General features: G+C 32.1%; 1 protein-coding gene across 1 annotated transcript in view; it reads right to left on the reverse strand.

The window, feature by feature from the left end:
• Nucleotides 1-7795: 7795 nt before the first annotated feature.
• LOC126881583 (ankyrin repeat domain-containing protein 50) overlaps nt 7796-16596 on the reverse strand; it is a 162287-nt gene continuing 153486 nt past the window's right edge. The window contains exon 16 of the mRNA XM_050645929.1: nt 7796-8075. The gene's annotated coding sequence lies outside the window, so the exon portion shown is untranslated. The remainder of the gene's footprint in view (nt 8076-16596) is intronic.

A 16596-nucleotide genomic window follows, 5' to 3' on the forward strand; every position in this document is an offset into this window, starting at 1 on the left:
TTTGATATCCGGGAGTTTTTGAGGTTGCTGATTACGAATCCGAAATAGAAATTTCAAAAAACAAAATGGCCGATGCAATGGCGGATTTTTTATTCCAACGTTAAATTCGATTATTAATCATATGAAAGTCAAAACTAATTTTTACTTTATTTTTCAACAATACTGCACCTGACCCTTTTATCTCTGATTTTACCGTATGATACTGAAATAACTAAAGTTCTACAGTCATAATAACTACCTGAATGCTGCGGCATGATCTGTTTATTCTGCGTTGTTAACGATTCATATTGAAACTCATAGCGCAGAGCGCTTGTACAAAAAATTCTCGCAAAACCAAAGGGGCAGATAGTGGCAGCTAATTTTTTTTGAATCTTAATGAGAGAAATATAAGCTAAAAGATGATTGTAATAACATCTTGGAATTCAATGGAATATATAACTATTTGTCTATCTGAAAATTTAATTTTTTCAAAATATATACTCTCTTATTACTTAATTTCAACTTACAATATACTAAATATAACACATATACAAATATTTTGATATTTTTTGCTTTTATTAAAGATGGATCCACGAATATCCTCCATTTTGCAGAATTGAATTTGCGCACTTCGTTTTCGAGATACACGCACAAGATTGTGCCTATAAAATATTCGTTATTCTTAACTGCGCTTCTGTTCCGTAAGAAGGTCAACTTTGTACTGAACTGGAAATTCAGATATACGAGATATAGGTCTAGGGTTGCCAACACTGAATAGGGAATTTAATTCTCTTTTAGAAAATATAATAATATTCTCGAAACGCTGAATTTTTTTTTTGACTTTTGGCCAGCTTTTCGGGATTTTGGACCACTGTGCGTCGCTCCTGAAAATTAGAACTTTTCGACTTGTAACAGTGTTCTTCCAAACCAACGATATGAAATCGGCCTTAACTTGAGAATACCCGTCAGAAAAAATCATAACACGTGATTTGTATTAAAAAAAAAAACAACCACATGCAATGATGACAGTAAAATTCTCCTATTAGTAATCTCATAGTAAATCATGAAAAGAAAATCAGGAAAAACCTCATAATCCTAACCCGTCATGGGATATTTGAACTTACCTTTAGTTTACTCTGAAAATTAATACCAAACTCTGATTTTATATGTATGATATTTAAAAGAATCATTGAAGTACCCTTGATATTTTATTGACTTTTGATGATTAATACTGGAATTTGCCTTCTATTAATTTCCTCCTTTAAAATGGGTAACCACTACCCTCTTTAAAATATAGATGGTCGTGGGGTAACCAGATACTACTGCATTGGTTTCACTTACAATTAAATGGAAGACCTAAATACTTACCATGTTGGAATAGGATTATGAGGTTTTCCCCATGATTTACTATAGGATCACTAACAGGAGAATTTTGCTATTATTGCATGTGATTGTCTTTTTAAAGATGAATTAAATGCTATGATTTTTTTCTGATGGGTATTATTACGCTGATTTCAAGTAATCGAATGAATTATCTTTCAATAAAGTCGTTTCAGGATTGTTAATATCAATTTACAGCACAACCATATTTCACTTTGTATTTGACATTTGAAGAGTACAGGGGAAAACAAGGAATGTCATATTTTATACATATTGAGATAAACACCAATAAAGCTTTTATTCTTATGATATCTAAAAACTACTTATGAGATTCTTAGCAGAATTCTAGCAATTATTGGTCTATAATCTTAATATAATATTAATCTATATTAAGTTATTAATTTAATAATTCGCCAAAAAACTGCTAACATTCCTTATTTTTGTCCAGTGGCGTGCGGACAATCCTGGTCCTTCGCTGGATACAAATTTTTAGAAAATTGATATAGACTGATCTTTCTGGTTATTGTTTTGAATCAAGTTATTGACTCATAGTCCAGTCGATAGTACTGTTTCTGCTACTGCATGGCCAGTAACGCCAAAATTAATGAAAAAGTGACATTCCTCGTTTTCCCCTGTACTTTTCATTTGGACGCAAACTGGTGGTGACTTTCGGTTTTTACTTAAATGTGGTACTTACCCAAATCTCAAATACAAAGTGAATTTGGTCGTGCTCTAAAGTCATCCTACTTTAAAATGTATAATATATGTCTGAATGACATACTGCCAAGTCTGGTCTACTCTATAATCCGACAAGCGAGTGCTGGCGGGTGACCTTAATAGCGGGTGTCACAAATGCGGGGTTACCGTATCAAAAATTTAGTTTGGATCTGAAAATTACGGCAGTAGATATTATTCACTACAATGTGAACTCCTTTTCGGCACTCACGTGCCGAAAACGTTTTGTTACCAAGTAACAAAAACAAAATTTGTTCAATGTATTAATGTTTTGTATTTTGAGAACAATTTCCGAAGTGAAAATCTAAATCGTAAAATAATTGTTACTACCAACAAAAATAGTAAAATTGCGTTAAGATGCCACAAGAAAATAACTAAATAGCTTCAGAACAATATTTGACAGAAATGTTTTTTTTTTCACGTTGTAGAATAAATGCAATGCCTAGGTCAGTTTCACATTCAGATCAGGGAATGAACCATTTAATATACTTTAGCAACTAGAAATTCAGACAGAATCTAAAGATAACGAAGCGTATGACAGAGAAAACTATCAGAAAAATATATAAAGACCGAGATAAGAAGAACTATATCTAAAGACGGGAGAGAGCCTTACTACGAACTAGCAAATAACGTTTATCAATTTTTATCTCGAATACATACATATATTATATTTGATTTGAGAAATATAAGACCATCAGCCTTTTACTACACCACTGTTAAAAACCACTACAAAAAACACCCTAACCAACGCCGTTCAAACGATTTACAAAATACTTATTACTTATTATTAAACACTAAGCTATCACAAAAGTCAAACGTATCAATCAAAAAATTATTACACATCGTTGAAGTCTAACGTAGGCCGAACGAAATATACAAATAATATTGATATACAGGATGTTTCAAAAATTAAAACAAATTTCTATAATACATACTAATTGAATTTTTTTCTTTATTAAAATATGTAGTGCAGTTTTCGTTATAGGGGAACATTTGTTAAGTATTTTTGTTTTCAATTTTACATAGTATATTGACAATTGACAACTGTATTTTGGCATTTGACAACTTTCTTTTGACGGTCGGCAATTATAAACTCACCCGCAAAAGTTTTGCACCACCAAAAATTTTGCTTAATTTTATAGTTGACTTTCTCGTGAACTCATTAACGGATTCCGCTATTTTTTTATTATATTAGATTTTTCTTTGGTATTTACAATGTTTAAACACTCGAAAAGGTTTCTCAAACTTTTTTTTGAGCTTATACCGGGTGGAAGAAATGAAATGATTTTCTCATGTTAAGTTGGAGACTCCCTGTAGGGATGACAAGATACAAGGGTGGGTATACATCAAAATCATATCGTAGCCTTATGTTTTGTGAACATTTTGTTTTTTGAATTACCCTGATATCTTTAAAAACAAGGAAAATAGACGGTTTTATTCTTAGTGTGTGTTTTGCTGAAACAATACTACAATAACAATAAAAAATAATAAGTTAATAATATGTACTTTAAAAAACAGAAAGACACATAACGTAAACCGTTCTAATCGACACTTATTCGATAAATCGAGTGTCGACCAGGTGAGCGATATGCACAGCGCAACATAAGAGAGACGCGATTGTTTAATGGAGGCTCTGTGACGTTTTCTGGTGAAATTTCGAGCAAAAATGGATTTTGATTTTAGATTATGAATAATATAAATGAGTCATAAATAATATAAACGATATAAATGAGTCATATTAAATAAATTATTAGAAGAATTTTTTACTAAGCAACAACATTTTTGTTTAATTTAGTAGTATTTTGTATTTTTATAACGACACCCGATTTGGGCGTCGAAACGTTAATAAAATTATTTTTTTCAATTTAATTATGGCTTATTTCTCATCTAAGTACATCGGAACCTCGGTAACTCGGATTAATCGGGACCACGGCCGATCCGGGTTATCTAAAATCCGGCTTAGCCGGAGAATATGGTAAAAATTAATAAAATACGGTATACTTACAGATAAACTCCGTTATAATTGAAATAACATGAAATATACAGGGTGTAACGAAAATACAGGTCATAAATTTAATCACATATTCTGGGACCAAAAATAGTTTGATTGAACCTAACTTACCTTAGTACAAATGTGTATATAAAAAAAGTTACAACCCTTTGAAGTTACAAAATTAAAATCGATTTTTTCCAATATATCGAAAACTATCAAAGATTTTTTATTGAAAATGGACATATGGCATTCTTATGCCAGTAGCATCTTAAGAAAAAATTATAGTGAAATTTGGACACCCTATAAAAATTTTATGAGGGTTTAGTTCCTTTAAGCCCCCCCAAACTTTTGTGTACGTTCCAATTAAATTATTATTGTAGTACCATTACTTAAACAAAATATTTTTAAAACTTTTTTGGCTCTTAGTGTTTTTTCGAAAAGTCAGTTTTTATCGAGATATTTTGAATATTTGTCAAATCCACCACATATTTGTATATGGTTAAGTACGATTATGGAGACTTGGTAATAATATAAAAATTTATGTAAGATTTACATTTTTAGGTATATTTTGAACCGTATTAAAAAAGAAGTCATATCTCGATAAAAGTTGCCTTCTCGAAAAAAATACAAAGAGGCAAAAAAGTTTTAAAAACATTTTGTTTAACTAATGGTATCGCAGTAATAGTTTAATTGGAGCGTACACAAACATTTGGGGGGTTTAAAGGAACAAAACCCCCATAAAATTTTTATGTAAACATATTAAAAAAGAAGCCGCAACTCGATAAAAACTGCTTATCGAAAAAATACTAAGAGCCAAAAAAGTTTTAAAAATATTGAATTTAACTAATGGTACCACAATAATAATTTAATTGGAACGTACAGAAAAGTTTGGGGGGGTTTAAGGGAACAAAACCCCCATAAAATTTTTATGGGGAGCACAAATTTCACTATAATTTTTCTTTAAGATGCTCCTGCCATAAGAATGCCACATATCCATTTTCAATAAAAAATCTCAATAGTTTTCGATATATTCGAAAAAATCGATTTTCATTTTGTAACTTCAAAGGGCTATAACTTTTTTTGTGTGCATATTTGTACTAAGGTAAGTTAGGTTCATTCGAACTATTTTTGGTCCCAGAATATGTGATTTAATTTATGACCTGTATTTTTGTTACACCCTGTATAATGCACAGTACACATCTAAATTACGTATAGTTGTATAGAGTATACTTTTTCTTCTCTCACCAAATCCAAAAACTTGTTTTTATAGTCATGAGCAGCGTTGTTGTCCCCAGATAGACTTTCTCTAGTGATAGATAGTTGGCGTATTCCATGACGTTTTTCATCTATCCAGCCAACCTTGACTCGCAGTGAAATTTGGTTCACAATCAGGCAATATTTTATTTACCTTAAGTGCTGATTCTTGAATAATTGGTCCAGGCACTGGTAAACCACGTTCGCGTTCCGCACAAAACCACACATACAAAGCGTCGTCAAGAGTCTCATTTTTAGCTTTATTAGCTTTGCACCAATTGTCCAAACTGTCTTTTGTTATCATTTTGAAACAAAATTCTTCAATTTTACAGAATCCAATCCGATACTGTAGATGTACCGACACCATATGATGCTGCAATTGTTTTTAAAGATTTGCCTTTATCAATCCTACCTAATGCTTCTAGTTTCTTTTCCATTGTCACTACATTTTTACGTTTTGTTGACATTATGTAGACAAAAAACACGCAAACACAAACCTATCTGAAGCAAGATTACAGAACGCAAACGAACAATACGACTGTACTACACACAATACGGTCACAATCGGAAAGATGTTATGTTATTTAAGAACAGTGGAGACTAAGACCATTGTTTAAAAATAATTTTTTTAAATAGTCTTCTAGTCTTTTTTAAACAATGCTTAAACAGTTTGAAATAAATAAAGAAATACAGGTGGCTGTTGTTTCCGATAATCCGAGACAATGAACGTCGCTCCGCCGCCGTGTGCCATGAGTAATTTTTACTATCGTATAGTTCAAATTACCCAAAAACCCATTATCTCTCAAATATTATATTACATACATTTTTATTGTTGAAATGTTTGTCGGATAAATGTTTGTCGGACATAAATCCTATTGATCACTTACTGGATATGGTCGGTAGACAATTAAGACTTCGTTAGCCCCTTCCTACTTTCCTTCAAGATATAGAAACTATGGTTACTGGGATGTGAAACTGTTATTAGAAGTACAGAGAGAACACGCGATAGTTTACGTTGTTTCTTTCTGTTGTTAAAGATTTGTTAACTGTTATTTTCTTATTGTTAATTTAGTATTGTTTCAGTTAAAACACATATTTGTTTTGTTTTCGAAGATATCATGAAATTTTAAAAAATAAAACGTTCACCAAACATGAGGCTAGAGACTATGCTTTCGAAGTACAACCACATTTGTACCTTTTCCTCCCTAGAGGGTGTCTCAAACTTAACATAAGAAAAACATTTTTTTCCCGGTGTAAACTTAAAAAGAAGTTTGATAAACCTTTGAACAGTGTAAATACCAAAGAAAAAGCTAAAATAACAAAAAAATTAGCGCAATTCGTTAACTTGTTCACGAGAAAATCAACTATAAAAATGAGCAAAATTTTTGGTGGTGCAACACTTTTGCGTTAAGTTTATTTTACCTGCATAAAAATCTATTTTAACAGTTGGCAATTGTATTTTAACGATAACTTATTAATTGTATTGTAACTATATTTTGACAAACAGCTTTATATTAAAAATAAGCGAACATTTCTAAGGAATGTACAAAATACGGTTGATAATGTCAAAATAAGATTGCTTCTTGTCAAATATATTTTGACAGATAAAAATATTTTGGTATTTCATATTTCCATTTTGACATTCGGCGTCTGAATTTTAAGTTTCACTTCGAAAACTACTGGCTAAATGACTATAGTCCAAGCCAAAAAAATAAAATAAAAAATAAAGTTTCGAAAACTGCTTAATTTTGATGAGATGTTTGGTGAGGTTTAAAAACATGATAACAGGGATAGATTTGAGCTAAACTACGCTTATGCTTAATTTTAAAAGCTTCGTGGCAAGATAAAATTTGATTTTTATTATTTAAGAGGAAGCAGTAGCGATCAACAGGTAGCCAAAACGCGTTCCAAGATTACGGCTGTAATTTTGGATATTTTTTCGAGATATTTGGCACACGTATTCGTAATATAATAAAGAATGGCGGTACAGAGCCCAATTTGAAAAATATATTAATATGTGGAAATTACTCTGTAATTAAATACAATATTAAAAAAACGAGCCTGTACCGCCACTAAGAAGAACAAAAAAATACACTTTCTTCAAATAAACTTTTTTATCCGATGCCTAGATTTTGTGTCATTTTGGAACTACTAAAATTTTTTATTTCATTAGTAGTTCCAAAATGACACAAAATCTAGGCATCGGAAAAAAAGTTTATTTAAAGAAAGTGTATTTTTTTGTTCTGCTTAATGGCGGTACAGACTCGTTTTTTAATATTGTATTTAATTACAGAGTAATTTCCACATATTAATATATTTTTCAAATTGGGCTCTGTACCACCATTCTTTATTATATTACGAATATGTGTGTCAAATATCTCGAAAAAATATTAAAAATTACAGCCGCAATCTTGGAACGCGTTTTGGCTACCTGTTGATCGCTACTGTATCACCTTAAGCAAAAGCTTAGTAATTAACTTTTATCTGTTAAATGTTTTTAATATGCCGATAAAGAAGGCTTTTAGAGTAGTTTTTTATATATAAAATTTGAAATATCCTGTATAGAAAAAGAACGAAACCAGCGTGATGAGTCATGTAGTCGAACATAAGTCTGAAAAAAATCTATTGTATAAATTAAACTCTATTAAAAATTATTTCTTTGATATAGTTAAGACTAGGTGAGTGTTGTTATATGTTAGCATTGTTCATTTTATTTTAAAGTCCAGGTTATAACCTGCAACAAAAGATAAAATATAATTAATAAAAATATTTACAATGATTCATAATAGGCCTTGGGCCCGCATATACAATTATTATTTATGACCACACCGTTGAAACTTTTTGTACTTGTTATTTGGGTGGAGTCGGACAAATTTTGAGCTTGGCGCATTATGGTAGTGGGGCGTTTGTCTGTCAAGCGGTGACGAAGTTGTCAATTTTATGCAAGAAAAAAATTTATTACCACATTGGTCATTCTATTTTAATCAATGGATTTTATCATATAAACAACGAAAACAATTTTGTCGGACAAAAATATTGGGGCATACGACGCGTCGGACACGCTAAATATGTCAAATTTATGAAAATAATAAATTTATTACCACATGGATAATTTTAACGGTATCTACCATAAAGCATTTTTACAATAATGTGGTAACCTTGTCGGACAATTTTCACGGGGCATATGCGCAGTCGGACGCGCCGAAGATGTCAATTTCCTGAAATTTTTTTATTTACAACCATTTTTCCGACAACATTAGTAGGTTATAAGTAATTATATTCTTAATCAAAAAATCAAAGTGTCGGACAAAAATATTGGGGCAACTCGACAGTCGGACAAAAAATTTAATTTTTATTAGTAAACTATACTTTCCAATTATGCTGGGTTCGTGCATCCCTTATTTTACAACCATTTTTCCGACAAAAGTAGTAGGTTACAAGTAATTATATTCTTAAACAAAAAATGTAATTGTCTGACAAAAATGTTGGGGCAAACGAACAGAAAACTTAATTCTTTTAGGCTATCGACGAGGAGGTATTATCAAAAAAAAATTTTAAAACAGAGTTTCTCGGTTACTTTTGAATCGATTTAGCTGAAAATTGGTACACACACTAAGTAAAGCATTTAAAAGGGTATGACGTAGGTCGGAACCCAAAATTTTCTTAAAAAATTTTCCGACAAGAGGGAAAATTTTAGAAAAATTGTGATCTGATAATGTCTGTATATACTCCTTGAACAACGACAAACATCGTTCTGTATTTTTTTCTCGAATTGAAAAAAATTTTCAGCACATGTATCAGGTTATAAGTAGTTATATTCCAAATCAAAAAATCTAAGTGCCCGACATAAATAGTGGGGCACATTCAAAGTCGGACAAAAAATTTAATTTTTATTAATAAACTATACTTTTAAACTATTCTGGGTTCGTGCATCCCTTATTTTTACAACCATTTTTCCGACAAAAGTAGTAGGATAAAAGTAATTATACTCTTAAACAAAAAATGTAATTATCTGACAAAAATGTTGGGGCAAACGAACAGGAAACTTAATTCTTTAGGCTATGGACGAGGAGGTATTATCCAAAAATATTTTAAAACAGTTTTTCTCGGTTATTTTTGAATCGATTTAGCTGAAAATTGGTACCCACACTAAGTAAAACATTTAAAAGGGTATGACGTAGAGCTGTACCCAAAGTTTTCCCAAAAAAATTTCGGACAAGAGGGAAAATTTTAGAAAAATTGTGATCTGATATTTGCGTACATACTCCTTGAACAACGACAAACATCGCTCTGTAGTTTTTTTTCTCGAAATAAAAAAAAATTTCCGACACAAGTATCAGGTTATAAGTAGTTATATTCCAAATCAAAAAATCTAAGTGTCCGACAAAAATATTGGGGCAAATCCAAAGTCGGACAAAAAATTTAATTTTTATTGATAAACTATACTTTTAAATTATGCTGGGTTCGTGTACCCCTTATCTTTACAACCATTTTTCCGACAAAGGTAGTAAGTTACAAGTAATTAGATTCTTAAACAAAAAATGTAATTGTTTGACAAAAATCTTGGGTCAAACGAACAGAAAACTTAATTTTTTAGGCTATCGACGAGAAAGTAATATCAAAAAATTTTAAAAGAGTATTCTCGGTTATTTTTGAATCGATTTAGCTCAAAATTGGTACACACACTAAGTAAAACATTTAAAAGGGTATGACGTAGAGCTGTACCCAAAATTTTCTTAAAAAATTTTCTGACAAGAGGGAAAATTTTAGAAAAATTGTGATCTGATATTTGCTTATATACTCCTTGAACAACGACAAACATCGTTCTGTAGTTTTTTTTTCCAATTAAAAAAAATTTCCGACACAAGTATCAGGTTATAAGTAGTTATATTCTAAATCAAAAAATCTAAGTATCCGACAAAAATATTGGGTCAAATCCAAAGTCGGACAAAAAATTTAATTTTTATTAATAAACTGTCTTTTAAAAAATACTGGGTTCGTGCAACCCTTACCTTTAAAACCATTTTTCCGACAACATTAGTAGGTTATAAGTAATTATATTCTTAATCAAAAAATCAAAGTGTCGTACAAAAATATTGGGGCAACTCGACGGTCGGACAAAAAATGTAATTTTTATTAGTAAACTATACTTTCAAATTATGCTGGGTTCGTGCATCCCTTATCTTTACAACCATTTTTCCGACAAAAGTAGTAGGTTACAAGTAATTATATTCTTAAACAAAAAATGTAATTGTCTGACAAAAATGTTGGGGCAAACGAACAGAAAACTTAATTCTTTTAGGCTATCGACGAGGAGGTATTATCAAAAAAAAATTTTAAAAGAGTGTTTCTCGGCTACTTTTGAATCAATTTAGCTGAAAATTGGTACACACACTAAGTAAAGCATTTAAAAGGGTATGACGTGGGTCGGAACCCAAAATTTTCTAAAAAAATTTTCCGACAAGAGGGAAAATTTTAGAAAAATTGTGATCTGATAATTTGTGTATATACTCCTTGAACAACGACAAACATCGTTCTGTATTTTTTTCTCGTATTAAAAAAAATTTCAGCACATGTATCAGGTTATAAGTAGTTATATTCCAAATCAAAAAATCTAAGTGCCCGACATAAATAGTGGGGCACATCCAAAGTCGGACAAAAAATTTAATTTTTATTAATAAACTATACTTTTAAATTATTCTGGGTTCGTGCATCCCTTATCTTTACAACCATTTTTCCGATAAAAGTAGTAGGATACAAGTAATTATACTCTTAAACAAAAAATGTAGTTGTCTGACAAAAATGTTGGGGCAAACGAACAGGAAACTTAATTCTTTTGGGCTATGGACGAGGAGGTATTATCCAAAAATATTTTAAAACAGTTTTTCTCGGTTATTTTTGAATCCATTTAGCTGAAAATTGGTACACACACTAAGTAAAACATTTAAAAGGGTATGACGAAGAGCTGTACCCAAAATTTTCCCAAAACAATTTCGGACAAGAGCGAAAATTTTAGAAAAATTGTGATCTGATATTTGCGTACATACTCCTTGAACAACGACAAACATCGTTCTGTAGTTTTTTTTCTCGAAATAAAAAAAAATTTCCGACACAAGTATAAGGTTATAAGTAGTTATATTGTAAATCAAAAAATCTAAGTGTCCGACAAAAATATTGGGTCAAATCCAAAGTCGGACAAAAAATTTAATTTTTATTAATAAACTGTCTTTTAAAAAATACTGGGTTCGTGCAACCCTTACCTTTAAAACCATATTTCCGACAACATTAGTAGGTTATAAGTAGTTATATTCTTAATAAAAAAATCAAAGTGTCGGACAAAAATATTGGGGCAACTCGACAGTCGGACAAAAAATTTAATTTTTATTAGTAAACTATACTTTCAAATTATGCTGGGTTCGTGCATCCCTTATCTTTACAACCATTTTTCCGACAAAAGTAGTAGGTTACAAGTAATTATATTCTTAAACAAAAAATGTAATTGTCTGACAAAAATGTTGGGGCAAACGAACAGGAAACTTAATTCTTTTAGGCTATGGACGAGGAGGTATTATCCAAAAATATTTTAAAACAGTTTTCTCGGTAATTTTTGAATCGATTTAGCTGAAAATTGGTACAAACACTAAGTAAAACATTTAAAAGGGTATGACGTAGAGCTGTACCCAAAATTTTCCCAAAAAAATTTCCGACAAGAGGGAAAATTTTAGAAAAATTGTGATATGATATTTGCGTACATACTCTTTGAACAACGACAAACATGGTTCTGTAGTTTTTTTTTCTCGAAATAAAAAAAATTTCCGACACAAGTATCAGGTTATAAGTAGTTATATTACAAATAAAAAAATCTAAGTGTCCGACAAAAATATTGGGGCAAATCCAAATTCGTACAAAAAATTTAATTTTTATTGATAAACTATACTTTTAAACTATGCTGGGTTCGTGTATCCCTTATCTTTACCACCATTTTTCCGACAAAAGTAGTAAGTTACAAGTAATTATACTCTTAAACAAAAAATGTAATTGTCTGACAAAAATCTTGGGGCAAACGAACAGAAAACTTAATTCTTTTAGGCTATCGACGAGAAGGTATTATCAAAAAAATTTTTAAAACAGTTTTCTTGGTTATTTTTGAATCGATTTAGCTCAAAATTGGTACACACACTAAGTAAAACATTTAAAATGGTAGACGCAGAGCTGTACTCAAAATTTTTCCAAAAAAATTTCCGACAAGAGGGAACATTTTAGAAAAATTGTGATCTGATATTTGCGTACATACTCCTTGAACAACGACAAACATAGTTCTGTAGTTTTTTTTCTCGAAATAAAAAAAATTTCCGACACAAATCGGGTTATAAGTAGTTATATTCCAAATCAAAAAATCTAAGTGTCGGACAAAAATATTGGGGCAAATCCAAAGTCGGACAAAAAATTTAATGTTTATTAATAAACTATACTTTTAAATTATGCTGGGTTCGTGCATCCCTTATATTTACAACCATTTTTCCGACAAAGTAGTAAGTTACAACTAATTATATTCTTAACCAAAACATGTAAACTGTCTGACAAAAATGTTGGGGCAAACGAACAGAAAACTTCATTATTTTAGGCTATCGACGAGGAGGTATTATCAAAAAAAATTTTAAAACAGTTTTTCTCGGTTATTTTTAGATCGATTTAGCTGAAAATTTTTACACACATTAAGTAAAAAATTTAAAAGGGTATGACTTGGAGAATGGAGAAGAAGACACAATGATGAACTGCAGACAATATACGGAGATGAAAACATAGTACGCTACATTAAATCAAACAGAATACGATGGGCGGGTCACGTACTAAGATCAAGTGACGAAAGACTTCTAAACGCCACATTCTGGGAAAGGCCCGATGGAAAAAGGTCAGTTGGTCGCCAAAGAAAGAGATGGAAGGACGCAGTAGCCAGCGATCTACGCAAAATGGGAGTACAGCAATAGGAAATAGCTGCTCAGGACCGACAACAATGGAGGGAAATAGTAAACGCGGCCAAGACTCACATAGAGTTGTAGAGCCAAATGATGATGATGATGATGATGACTTAGAGTTGTACCCAAAATTAATTTTGGGTATTAACTACAGTTACATTATTAACTACATTTTTTAACTACAGTTAAGAATTTAATATTCACCATTGGCGCGCATACGGGTAATATGAGCCGAAAAATACGTAATTTAATATGAAGTCAAAAATGTATAAAAATTAATTTTTTTTAAATTGTACCAAAACTCCCCATTATTTTTGTCCGACAAGTGATCCAATATGCATTACATATGTAAAAAAACAGTACAAAATAAAAATAACATCTGTGGTAATAAATAAAAAATTTTCAGGAAATTGACATTTTCAGCGCGTCCGACTGCGCATATGCCCCGTGAAAATTGTCCGACAAGGTTACCACATTATTGTAAAAAGGTTTTATGGTAGATTTCGTTAAAATTAGCTATGTGGTAATAAATTTATTATTTTCATAAATTTTAAGTTATTTTTCGGGTGTAACTACAATGATATTATGCTAAAAATGATGGTGTATCGCATATTTAAAATGCGTTTATCTCGAAAACGGTTGAGTTTAGGAAGATGAAAGAAGTATACCTTTTTTAAGTAAAACTAATAGGAAAATAAAAATTTTAATGTCAAAATTATACAGAGTGAGGGATAAAAAAAATTGAACGTAATAAATGAGTGTTGAAAGGCATATGTGGCGCCCTCTGGGCAATGCATAATTTTTGGTAAGGAATGTAGATTTCTCGACCCAAGAAACCCCCAGATATAAAATTTCATGTTGTTATCTCATACCTATCAGGAAATATTCAATAATAAATAAAAAAAAAAGTTTTACTTTGACACCCTGTATCTCGGCTATTATAAACTTTGTACTAAGGTAAGTTAGCTTAAATCGGCCTATTTTAACCTCAGGGACCTGAGGTTAAGCTATGGCCCATTCTTTACCAAACACCCTGTATGCATAAAAATTACTTTTTATTTTAATTGTACCAAAACGCCCCATTATTTTTGTCCGACAAGTGATCCAATATGCATTACACATGTAAAAGAACAGTACAAAATAAAAATGACATCTGTGGTAATAAATAAAAAATTTTCAGGAAATTGACATCTTCGGCGCGTCCGACTGCGCATATGCCCCGTGAAAATTGTCCGACAAGGTTACCACATTATTGTAAAAAGGTTTTATGATAGATACCGTTAAAATTATCGATGTGGTAATAAATTTATTATTTTCATAAATTTGACATATTTAGCGTGTCCGACGCGTCATATGCCCCAATATTTTTGTCCGACAAAATTGTTTTCGTTGTTTATATGACAAAATCCATTGATTAAAATAGAATGACCAATGTGGTAATAAATTTTTTTCTTGCATAAAATTGACAACTTCGTCACCGCTTGACAGACAAACGCCCCACTACCATAATGCGCCAAGCTCAAAATTTGTCCGACTCCACCCAAATAACAAGTACAAAAAGTTTCAACGGTGTGGTCATAAATAATAATTGTATATGCGGGCCCAAGGCCTATAAACGATTGGGCATTAGTTGCAGATTTCATAGGAATAAATATAAATTTCTTGCTTAATGCGGCCAGTTATATAAATTAGAATTTTGGTTATAATAAATTTAAAAGCTGCAAAAGAATCTCTCGGTGAAAAGACAGTAAACAGAACTGAGAAATACCACAACTAATAATAAATATGAAGACTGCCAGAAATACTTCTGTTGCAATTTTCGACGCGAGTGAGTGTCCACATCAGTCCTCACACCGCTTTGCTGGCGGCAAGTGAGCGAGAGTGGCTGAATGTGAACACGTACTCGCGTCGAATATTGCAATAGAAGTATTTCGGCAAAGATAATTCAAAATAAGACACTTATTCTTGTTAGAATAACCAAAAGAACCACTGGGAACGCTTGTCAAAAGATGTGGAACATGACTTCTACGAATTACGAAAGGAAATTTGGAAATTTATATAAGGATGGAGACAAGAAATGCGAGAAACAGAAGAAGTTAAACCCATACAGATAAACACGTGGATAGATTACTTGAAAAGACTACTCAGAAGACCAACCGACACCGGCCGAACAAGAAACACCAACAATTACAATTGATAACAAAACAGAATAAGCACAGTGGAAATACAAAGAAAGTACCCCGCACAAACCTTGTGGAAATTAGGTCCCAGTGGATTTCGTGCATACTTTGGGAAAATACTCTTTGAAGCATCCTGATAAGAAGTTCTCATGGGCACAACTCAATCGTATGAAGGACTTTCAAGATATAGAGACGCACAAACTAGGAAAATTATAAGATTTACTGGTTATTCCAATTCCCTGCGTTACTGGTTATCTGGCAACATGTAGAAGTTTGGATCAAGGAAAAGTACTAGTAGTCTAGGATTTTTTCCTGGCTATCCAATGGCGAACTTTACTTTGACCTTGACCTTCAACGGACGTCATCTTCTAGAGTTTCGAGGGTTTTCGGCATTAAATTGATATAAACAGATTACTCATGGGTTTTTGGGATCGTTAAACACGAATATGCCATCAGAATTGACCTCCGGAGGACGTGGTGGCCAGGACCACTACAAGGGACGTCATCTTCTAGAGTTTCGATGGTTTTCGGCATTTAATTGATGCAAATGAATTACTGGAGGGTTTTTTGAGGTCGCTAAACTCGAATATGCCACCAGAACCGACTCCCGGAGCACCTGGTTTCCAAGGTCAATCAATGAAAGGAGCTCCTGGAGTTTCGAGGGTCTTTGGTACTACATTAATGCAAACGGATTAGTTATAGGTTTTTGGGGTTGCTGAACACGAATACGTAATCAGCACAGACACAGGACCACCTGGTGCCTAAGACAGGTTATCTTCTGGAGTTTCGGAGGAATCAAATGGACTCTTAGGTTTTTAACTCCAGAAGATAACCTGTCCTAGGCACCAGGTGCCCCTGTGTCTGTGCTGATCACGTATTCGTGTCCAGCAACCCCAAACACCTATAACTAATCCGTTTGCATTAATGTAGTACCAAAGACTCTCGAAACTCCAGGAGCGCCTTTTAAATGCCGAAAACCATCGAAACTCTAGAAGATGACGTCCCTTGCAGTGGTCCTTGCCACCACGTCCTCCGGAGGTCAATTCTGATGGCATATTCGGGTTTAGCGATCACAAAAACCCATGAGTAATCTGTTTAT

Source organism: Diabrotica virgifera, chromosome 3, assembly GCF_917563875.1.
Source record: "Diabrotica virgifera virgifera chromosome 3, PGI_DIABVI_V3a".
Classification (NCBI taxonomy): Eukaryota; Metazoa; Arthropoda; class Insecta; order Coleoptera; family Chrysomelidae; genus Diabrotica; species Diabrotica virgifera.